Genomic DNA, 11,547 nt, shown 5'->3' on the forward strand with positions numbered 1-11,547 from the left:
ATATCAACAATGATACTGTTTAACAGCACAGGGAAGAGGCAGTGGAGAAATGGTTGGGCTTTCTTTCCCTACCCAGCCTAGACCTGAACAACTGAACCCCAACAGCTTATGAGCCACTCAGTGAACAGGAATTGAGAGGCTGGAAACCAAGGCTTGAAACTTTAATAAAGCATGTCAAACCAGGAGAGGCCTGGTAGTGAGAGAAATGTTGAGGGCTGAGCAGCCCTAGCGCAGGTCTTCTGTGGTAAACATGCCCTTGGCCCTGCGCAGGATGGAGTCTTCAGCTGCATCGTAGGGATGCTCCTTGGATGGGATCTCCAGGACAGCTGAAATGGACCTTGGGTGGTCATCCAGGGCATGCCGAACCATCTCTGCAGTGAGAATGATGCCAATGTCATCCCTGTTTAGAAACTGCCTGAAAGTGTCTTTGATCTCATTGATGGTGGTATCCTTCTCCACTACCAGTAAATTAGGGTGGCAGTTCTTGTTTAGCTCCCGTATGCTGTCCAACAGGAAACCTGTCACCGTGTCCTCATCTCCAATCACTGCGACTAATTTACCTCTGCCGGCCATCCTGTTAGCCAGGCAGAGCACTCCCTCAAGCATCTGTGATGCCCCGCCCCATTCGAGGCCCCTCCCTTCCTCTTTACAACGTTTTAAATAGAAGAGCACATGTATATTCATTCTGAAAACAGTTTTGCCCTTAAGAATTTTTATTATGGAAAAAATACGTTTATGACTTACCTTTAATAACCATTTACCTTCATGAAATTCAGTAAGTTATGAACGTTCACTTACAGAGTAAATCTCAGCATTCTTTGACTAGCTCCCCATTGTGTCCTTCTCAATTCCCGGCCACCACCATTCTCATGCTTCTCTGAAGTTGAGGACTATGTTCCTCAAATTAGTAGGCTCTGTATGTGTTTTTTCTCCTTCTGACCAACTTCTTTCTCTTAGCTCTATATCCTCGAGGTTCACCCACTTTGCAGTCAATGATAGAGCAGAGTATGATGCTATCAGGCTATATTGTGTTTATCTCTACACACCACTAACAGGCCTTGGTGGTTTCCACATTTTGGAACAATATTGCTATGAACATAAGTGGGCAAAGAGTCCTTTGAGTCCCTGGTCTCTTTGTGTTTGTATATGCATCATTGAGAACTGGAATTTCTGGATCACGTTTTGAGTCTGACACCATGCTTTTTCATAGCTGGTATTTTATTTCATATTCCCACCAGCAAGGCAGGACTCTAACCTCTCTAACTTGTGCTTTGGGTACAGTTTATTGCTGCTCACAGTGGCTTACGCTAAGGTGGTGATTTTTGGAGATGGCATTCTTAAAGATGTGGCTACCCAGAGGCCCTTATGTCATGGATATCATTGCCCTCAAAAATCAATTCTGGCTTCTTGGAGTGATGTCTGATAAAAGTAAGTTATGAGAGCCCAAGCTTGATCTCTGATTTCTTTCTTTCTTCTGGGCTGAGATGTAATTCTCACTGCCAAATGCTCTGCCATGTGCTTCTGGAATCCTTGCTGGAACTGGCATTATGCTGCCTTCACTTCAAGCATCAAACACTGAGCCAAACTAGTCTCTCTCCTTTTTAAATAAGTAAACTGGTTTTGGTGTTTTGCTACAGTAATGAAAATAGATTTATAGAACATCTTCATCAATACTTGTTATTTTATTTGGCTACTTAGTGATGGCCAGCCTGACAGGTATAAAGTGACAATTCATTGTGATACTGGCTTACCTTTTCCTCAAATTTTCATGTATTTGGGAGATGTTTTGGTAGACTATTTTAAAAAAATAGAAATCTTTTTTCTTATTTGAGTCAGGTAATCTATTTTTGTTGTTAGTTCTTCTGTATATAGACTAAATTTTCAATTTTTTCTCCCACTTATTGGTTGTGCTGTTGATTGTGTTTTTTGAATCGATAGTTCAAAGTTTAGTGTTTTGGAAACTCTCTGGTGTTATCAATTACAAGGTAAAAGCTGCTGCTCTAAGTTCAGCCAGGAATTTAGCAATATTGTAGATATTAATGTTAGATTCTGAACTGGGGTTTATATGTTCTATGTTTTCAGTCTGACAGGATCCAGACAAATTAGATTGTAGGAGGATCAGAGACTGTTCTAGCATCTGTAAAGTGTGCTAAACCATAAAAGAAGGAACCTCCCAGAAGCCAAGATAGGTCCATGTGACTCGTGTGACATTTCAAACAGGATCAAAGCACCTGGAAGAGTAGAGACATGGCACAATGCGGATGCCTTCTCTACATTTGTTTGGATGAATTAGTATTTTAGTTAGATGTTAACATGGTTATTTTGTATTTTCTGATTTAGATATGAAGGCTTTGCATTTGATGGAGTATGGGTTCCCAAAATGTCAAGGATCATGCCTAGGGGGCTAGTCTAGATCGAGCAGTGTTTAAACATTATACTTACTTCATAGAAATGCAGAGCTAAAATAAAAAACAAAACAACAACAACAAGGTATCTCAACATTGTGACAAATCCCTTGAAGAAGCATGCATCTCAAATGTAGAGAGATCAAATGGAGACTATGTTCCAGAGTGCCCACAGAGCTTTGTCTGTGATTTTTTTTTTCTGTATAGGCCTATATGAGGCATGTGCAAAATGTCTCTGACTCTAATTTCTTACTCCCTTGACCTTGGTTTTCATATGTACTTTGGATCTTCTTTCGATCTTGCCTCCACCGACTTGATTCTGCCTGTATCATCCTATTCTTTTCTTTCTGAATTCAAGTGTTGAATAATTATCAGAACTCACTATGTGCCAAGAACATTATAGTCAAAACAAACAAACTATTCTTGCCCCAGTGGAGCTGACAGTCTAATAGGGGATAAAAAGGGCAAAAATAGAAAAGTACAATAGAATGTGACACGTATTATGTAAATGAAATATTAATTGCTGTAGAAGCAGAAAAAGAATCTGCAATCCAGTTCCATTATGCCAAGAAAAGTTCCCTAGTAGAAGTTACATCTGAGCCTGAATGGTATTCGATTTAACTAGGGAAGATGGGGAGAAGTGAGAGAATGAGGTTGGAAACATCAAGACAATGCAAACCTTTTCAAATACTTGAAGAGTAGAGCTGGAGGAGAGAGTGGTGAATGAAATGAAAGAAGATATTTGACTCTGTAAGTGAAATAGAGTGTGGTTGGAGCAAAAAAAAAAAAAGGCAAAACAAATAAGAAAGAAAAAGGATCAAGAGAGTCTGAAAGAAAGGATGGTGTGAGTTTGGTCTTTACCCTCCATACAATGAAAACCTGTTGATTAACAACACAAACATAATATTTATTGTTAGAAAAATCACTGGAGTGTGGACAATAAGTTAAGAGGAGATCTCAATGTAGAACAAGAAGCTGCGAGCTGTTAAAGATAAAATGAAGAAATGAATGAATAAAGAGTGTAGACAGTAGGCAAATGGATGGACCTGGAGGGCATCATCCTGAGTGAGGTAACCCAATCACAAAAGAACTCACACAATATGTAATCACTGATAAGTGGATATTAGTCCAGAAACTTAGAATACCCAAGATATAAGATACAATTTGCAAAACACAGGAAACTCAAGAAGAATGAAGACCAAAGTGTGGATACTTTGCCCCTTCTTAGAATTGGGAAAAACACCCATGGAAGGAGTTACTGAGACAAAGTTTGGAGCTGAGATGAAAGGATGGACCATCTAAAAACTGCCATATCCAGGGATCCATCCCATAATCAGCTTCCAAACGCTGACTCCATTGCATACACTAGCAAGATTTTGCTGAAAGGATCCAGATATAGCTGTCTCTTGTGAGACTATGCCGGGGCCTAGCAAACACAGAAGTGGATGCTCACAGTCAGCTAGTGGATGGATCACAGGGCCCGCAATGAAGGAGCCAGAGAAAGTAACCAAGGAGCTAAAGGGATCTGCAACGCTATAGGTAGAACAACACTATGAACTGACCAGTACCCCCAGAGCTCGTGTCTCTAGCTGCATATGTATCAGAAGATGGCATAGTCGGCCATCAGTGGAAAGAGAGGCCCATTGGTCGTGCAAACTTTATATGCCTCAGTACAGGGGAATGACAGGACCAAGAAGTGGGAGTGGGTGGGTGGGGGAGTGGGTGGGGGAGCGTGTGTGGGACTTTTGGGATAGCATTGAAAATGTAAATGAAATAAATACCTAATTTAAAAAAAAAGAAAAATGCCTGCATACAATAAACATTTACTTAGTGAACAACAACAACAACAAAAAAAAAACAAAAAAAAGAAACAACAACAACAAAAAACAGTGTAGACAGAAGTCTGAAGCGTGAATGACAGCAAATGTAGGCACCCTAAAGTTAAAGCAGGCAGCAATCCAGAAGGTATGCAGATGCCCAGTGATGAAGGCAGAAAGTTCATAGAAAACAGAACTTGACTTGTAGACTTCTGACTTTGACAGACCCATGGATACCAAAGAAATATCTTACCGGACTGGAGTGAGCAGAGTTGACTGAAACGAGTAGAGGTTCTAAAAATTCAATTCCCAACAAACACATAAAGACTCACAACCATCTGTACAGCTACAGTGTACCCACATACATAAAATAAATACATATTTTTTTAAAAAAGAAATATCCTATAGAAGGCTTTCTGTATATTGCATTGAATAAAGAACTATCCAGAGAAAGTTGAATTCATGGGTGGGTGGGGGGTCAGCATTTAGACAGAGGGTTAGAAAAGCTATGATAAGAAATATGAGTGAGAGTTGACAGAAGATATGCACACTTAAATCAAAAACTTTAAAATAGGACCCTGAGAAATAGCAAAATTTCAGGGTTTTACAGAGGAATCTGTGATTGCAATATCAGATGGGATAACAAAAAAAAAGTGTGATGTTAATTAGCAAAACAGAGAGTCAACAATGGGAATGAAATACGGAAAGGGTTAATTTAGTAGTAAGCCAATCTGCTTGCTTTGGCAAACACAGTTTCTACGGGTGGCAAGAGCAGAAGCTAAATTAAAAAGGTTAAAGTGTGAGTGAAGCTGAGAACTGGAGGCAGTGAATACACACAACGCTCAGAAATTATTTAGAAGCAGAGGAGAATTTAGAAAGTAGAGAAGCTGGGGGTGGGGGGAGCTGCAATGGCGAGGAAAATACTGAGAATATACCAGCATGAAGTTTGTCTCTGGGCAAATCAAATTTAAAGACAAAGGAAAAGTGATACATTTTGGAGGTGAGATGGAAACACAGACTGAAGGGTTGACCTGTAGGCATAGAAATGGGATTCTTTTCTCTCTGAATATATAGACAACTTACAGGCAATAGTGAAAACATCACGATGAAAGATTTCAGAAAGAGGCCAGAGTTTACTAGGCACTATTTTTGAATGACTATTCCTATACTCCCACTGAAGTGTGATTGTCCTATGCTATGACTGATAGACAAGACTTTTCAGAGGTGATTAAATCATGAGAACACCCTCATTCATGGCTTGGGTCCATAACTGTGGGAGCAGGTAAGTTATCTCATCTGTAACCCCTCAGTCATCGGCTGAAGCAGAGGCAGAGACAAGAGGATTCTGAGAGATTGCTGGCCAGTCAGTCTAGTTGGAATGGCCAACTCCAGCTAGAAGGGAAATGGCATGGCAGAGCAGGTAAAAGGTTCTTCCTGAGCAAGCCTGGTATCCTGAGTTCAGTTTCCAGAATCCAGGTAAATGTGGAAAAGTAGTGATTTAATCAATTTCTCTTACATGAATGCTATGACATATACCTACAAACATAAATGCACACATACACACACAAACAGGCACACACACACAAACACACACTCAGGTACTTAAATGAAACACTAGAGAAGACAAAAGAAACAGTAAAATTAAAGTCCCTCTTCCATTCATGAATTCATGACAGCCATGGTTGCCTGCACAAGGTCTGTGCAAGATCAAGCCAGTCATCATTCCAGCATGAAATGGAAAAGGTCTCCCTAGCCTGAATTCCTAACTGAGGAGCTAAGGACTGTTGATGGATTCTAGGGAAGAGAGTCAATTTCGTTGTGGGTGTGGCCCCCAGTAGATTGAATATTCTCTGGTGGATAGCACCGCTCCCAGAAATACAACAGTAGCAAAATTTTGGGTCCATGGGACAAAATGGAAAAAAAAAAAAGTACAAGAAGATGAATTTGTGAGGACTAGGGAGATGGGGGATGAGTCTGGGAGGAGTTAGGAAGAGGAGTTCATAGTGAGTACATATGAATAAACTGTAAGAAATTTTCAAAAGAGTAGATACATTCATTTTTAAGAGAGAAGGGAATTCAAAGATCTGGAAATGAAGGAGGATTCAAAACAAGGTCTGAAAATTTTAAGCAAATATTCTATTTTCAACATGACCTTAGTTTCTCCTTCCAAAGGCCATGTTTACTTCAGCTCAGAGTTTCAGTCTTTGGTCAATGAACCCTATCACTTAGGACTTGTCATGAAGTAGGGCACTGTGGCAGACGTATAGGGAAAGGAACCACTGCTTCATAACAGCAGGAAAGCAGAGAGATGAGAGGGAGATGGGGAGAGAGAGAGAGAGAGAGACAGAGACAGAGACAGAGACAGAGAGAGGGAGGGAGGGAGGGAGGGAGGGAGGGAGGGAGGGAGGGAGGGAGGGAGGGAGGAAGAAAAAGGGGGGCAGGAATGAGACAGGGTCCCAATGTTCTCTTCAAGGACATAATCCACCAGTTCAGACTACCTGCCTCTAAGTTTGAGTCTCTAATCGCTCTACAGTCTCCCAGTAGGTGTGTTTAACTGGGACCAGAAAACTCTTATAATGGCACTTTGAATATCATTGACCCAAACTATAATGGTGACTTAGTCTAAGATATACTAAACTATCTGTAGCATAAAGAATTTTCACTTTCTTTTAAATAACAGTTAAATACTAACCTAACACTCGTACAAAACTTTTAAAGTCATATAAAATTAGATGAAATAAAACCACATTTATAAACGACTTAATTTTTATAATTAATTTCAATAGATAAAAAACCAATTAAATGGGGGAAAAACTTGTAAATATTTTAACATCTTTCAGGGAAGAGATACCTGGCTCTTAGTCACATTGTGTAGCATGAGCTGAAATTTCCTCATCCAATCTCATTCTAGAGATTTGCTATTAATTTCAGTGAGGACGTTTTGCCTTACAAAAGAAAAAAAAATCAACCATATGTAGGTGAAAATCAATGGCTCTCTTACAAAATAGAAATTTCTTTTATCGGCATCTTGCCTGTGCGTGGCATTATCTTCTCATACTAAATAGTTTCTCTGGGTCACCAGGAGAAGAAAGCATGAATAATGACATAATGAAAAAGAAAAGAGCCCTGCGAGATATGCAGCATCATTGATTTTTAGTCAGATGCAATATTTACATCCCATTTTCTATCTATTCATCCCCAGCGAGCTTGGTTCTTACTGGTAATCAGTGTCCTCGTAGTCAAGTGGTTGGCAAGCTTTCCTTAGAGCTGGGCCGCTCCTTTTCTCCTCTTTCAAATAATAGACCATTGATTCTCCAAGGCATGTCAAGAAACTATTACAGACTTCAAGATTAAAGCAATAGTGGGGACAATAAATGCAAGATTATTTTAGTGATTTATTCTCAAATTTGTGATAATCTGATATTCTTCTGACAAATAAGAGTCCTAGTTGGCTTAATGTTAAATCATCTTACGGTGCAGGACCAGGTGGCTCTGTGATATTTAACACTCTGGGGTACCCTTTCTCCCAAAGGATGCTGTCACTTCTTGTATTTCTACTTCTTGCAAGGCTGTGCAGTTGGCTGGCTCTACCCTGTCTTGCTAGCCCTCCTCTCACTTGGCAGCCATCCCTCTGAGTGTATAGCTATGGTGATTTGGACTCTTTCCCTCTTCCCTCTCCCTCTGAGCAACTTGTTATCTTCCTAATTAAAGCACCTCTTTCATTAGCTTATGATGAACTGTGCATGGTACTGTGGGACACTTTGTATTAACAGGCCTATTAATGGCAATCTCATTAGCATAAACAAGACTCTCTGGGCACCAATCTTTTTCTCTCAGCTTCTATGACTGACTTTAGCTCCTTAGCCTTCCTGTTACCTTTTTCTTTTAAAAAAATAAAAAAAACATTACTGTTGTTATTGTTCATAGAAACCACAGCTTTCCTATATTTATAGTCTCTTTCCACTAGGGGAATGAGGCACGGGGAAAGTGACACCACTAGTCCGTAAATATTTGTTTATACTTTGTTTTCTGCAGCTAGAATGCATGATACTGATCAGAAATCTTTTAATCTTATGTAGTTTTTAGTTCCTACAGACAAAGAAAATCAAAATTAAAATGCAAAATAAATGCTTAAGCACAGCTTATAGCTAGTGTTCTATTTGTTCATTTAAAAATATTTATTGAACATATGTGCTCTTAGCCCTTAAGATAAGACCCTGGACAAAACTGATCAAGTTTTATTCTGGAGGACTTCTAAGAATATGCAGGGCATATTATTAATTCAGTATAGTATGTAGAGTTCATTAATATAATTTTAGGATCGACATAATGAAAACACTTATTTTATAAAATAACACTAGTACACTAGGATTCTCCATGAACAGTAGCAATCCTATTTGAAATATAAGATAGTTATTACATTCCAGTGTACACTAGCTAGCTCCTTATTGGTGGAAAATTATAATTCAACAATATTGTGCATAATATTTTTGAAATTTATTCTCTTTTTAATCCTTGCAATGCAATTCTAAATATTTAAGACAGCAAATCACATTAAGAAACCCTTGAATTTGAGGGTGGCATAATCACTATTTTTACTCCAAATTTTTATGCATTTCAAGGGCTAGTTCTTGAGCAAGTATATATTAAGAAAGAGTTCCTTACAAGCAAAACACAACCACAAATTACAACCTAGTGGCTACAGTCATATGAGAGGCTATTTTATTATGCCTATTAGATAACCACTATTCCATATTTTACCAACAGGAACATAGGAACATTATGCAAATGAGAATGTTATTTCTGATCAGATATGTGTCTGAGGCAGCCAAGTTTTTATATCAGGGATTGTGTTCTTCTGGCCACCTAGGGAAATATGGAGCCAGAAAAATCTAGCTAAGGCTGGAAGAAGACTAATGCACTAATATTTATTTATGAAAGCATCATATATTCTGTTCTTCTAGGAATTATTGAAGTAACAATTTTACTGCCGCCTACAGCAGGAGAAAGTAGAAACCAGGATGTTTTGCTGCATGGGATAGCTATAATCCACAACTGAAAAAGGATTAACAAATTTTCTGTGATTACTAAAAAAATTAAGCAATATTACTATAGTCCTTTCCATTCTTTAGTCAAGCTACATTTTTACACACCAGTATATTGTTACATAAGCAAAAAAATTTACTAGGCTAAACGAACATTTTTGGCGATTAAAATGGACTCTGGATAGACCCAGATTAGTGATCTACAGACACACTCTAAACAGTAGCACTAAGGAACTTTAATAACACATTTTATCTCCGAAAGGAGATTATTCATGTGAATATCTGAAGTGAGTTCACTGTTGTCTGCAAAAGAAGGCCTGCATTTTCTTTTAGAGCTATACAATCAAATGACCCATCAAATTAATTAATGGGATTTTTAATCTAGTGCAGCTAGCATGCTAATTAACTTGTCAAGTATATATGCAAAGTCTCAACACAAGTTATTTTTAAAAGTCTTTGCAAGCATGTATGTATAATCACAAATGCACGGAAGAGGCTCTGAAACAATTCACAAAAGCTTTGGGAGAAACAATGCCTGGCTTCGTGGAGGGAGGGAAGCAAGCAGGGGATGGGAGCAGACACAAGAGAAGAACAATTTTTATGACTTATTCTTTGTGATTTGAGTGCAGTGCAAAAGGCATGCATTAACTCTTTAAAAATTCAATGAAATCTTTGCACAAGATATATTTTTAAAAAGGAAGAAAGAAGGCAGAGGGAGGAAAATGGAAGGGAGAAAGAAGCTAAAAGGAAGGAGGAAAAAACAAAACAAAACAAAACAAATCCTGCTTTTTCTTACTGCTTGATACAAAACACCCCTGTCTCAGACCTAATTCTTTTTCCATTTCTTGCCCACAAAATCTGGCCTGTATCAAATGCTTTTCAGCTCTGCCCTGGCTGATGTCCACAGTCTTGTCTTCTTTCCCAACATAAGCTGCACCCAGCTGACCTGTCTCAAACATCTCCCCTTGCATCTCCAGCTTCCACAAAACAAAAGGTCCCTTCCTTCCTCACCCAGCCCACCCAGATGCATTTCTTCCTTCCTTCCACTGGAAACTCTTCCTGCATTCAACCACTTGCTTTCCCCCAACAGTGGCTACTTTCTGATCTTCATTATGCTGTCAATGCCACCTCAAAAATAACCCCTGCTCTGTACCTACTGACTAGCTGAAGAAGATGATCAGCACCCCCTTTGATTCTACCTCTCTGTTTCCCAAATGTTAAAAGAATACTTCATCTAGAGAATTTATGACCTGGGAGATTAACTGCCAATGTCTTTATCTAGGACAGGATTATGTGCTTAAAAGCAGAGAGAGTAATTAGTGATCTCTTTGTGTCAACATATTTCTGATTTTATTTAATTTTACCCCTGCCAAGCATATGTGTACATAGAAAATTCAATCATTCTAATATTTCAAAGACTTTCTGCATCTCTAGCATATATGGAACTTCTAATCGCAATGACTCCTACCAGGATAATGATTGATGTTACCTCTATAGTAATAGCATCCATTTTTTAACATTTTAGTAATTATGTATATATCTGGATACATTTAGGACATTGTTCTATCATATATATATATATATATATATATATATATATATATATATATATATATATATATTTGTTTTATCGTAACAGGCCTGGGTTGGGTGAAGGCTAGCAGTTGGCATTCTTAAAGACATCTAAGCACTGTCAAGCTTACCGAGTATTAAATGAACTTTCAGAAAGGTGGCTTGAACACCCTGGCTACGCTACTCCGGTTGTTACATTGCTAACCCAAACCATTCTTTCTCTGAAGTATTTAATTCGGATCATTTGCTTTCCAAAAGAAAGCATCATCCTTGGTACTTACCGTAGATAGGTCTACAGGCGCTATAGCATAAAATGGTGCCAAATGTATTACGCTGAGTGTGATCACAATGACAATCATCCTTTTTATAAATGTGTAAATTGTTTTACATGGCTCAGAACACTTTGTTGGGTTCAATATTGGTTCAAGGAAGGCACTTTAAAGAGAAGAAAGTTATAGTAAATAAATATAATTATGTATAACTAGCTCCTTGAAATGTGCTATGAACAGCAGTTTCTCTCTTGGGATGATGTATAATAGGATGTTTGTCATAAATACCTGTAATTATCCTGGGAATATTAACCAGTCATCAAATAAGTGAAAGTTCTCTGGAAGTTGAAATGGTAATTGTTCTTAAAGAGACGTAAAATCATAGATTATATAGTAAAGGATTCAGTTCTTTAAAATATATGTATATATAGTCAGGCAT

General features: G+C 38.4%; 1 pseudogene; it reads right to left on the minus strand.

Moving 5' to 3' along the window:
- Window positions 1–225: 225 nt before the first annotated feature.
- On the minus strand, window positions 226–573 carry LOC110312016 (V-type proton ATPase subunit F pseudogene; annotated as a pseudogene).
- Window positions 574–11,547: the final 10,974 nt, after the last annotated feature.

Source organism: Mus caroli, unplaced genomic scaffold (genome assembly GCF_978045245.1).
Source record: "Mus caroli unplaced genomic scaffold, Mus_caroli_1 scaffold_17, whole genome shotgun sequence".
Taxonomy (NCBI): Eukaryota; Metazoa; Chordata; class Mammalia; order Rodentia; family Muridae; genus Mus; species Mus caroli.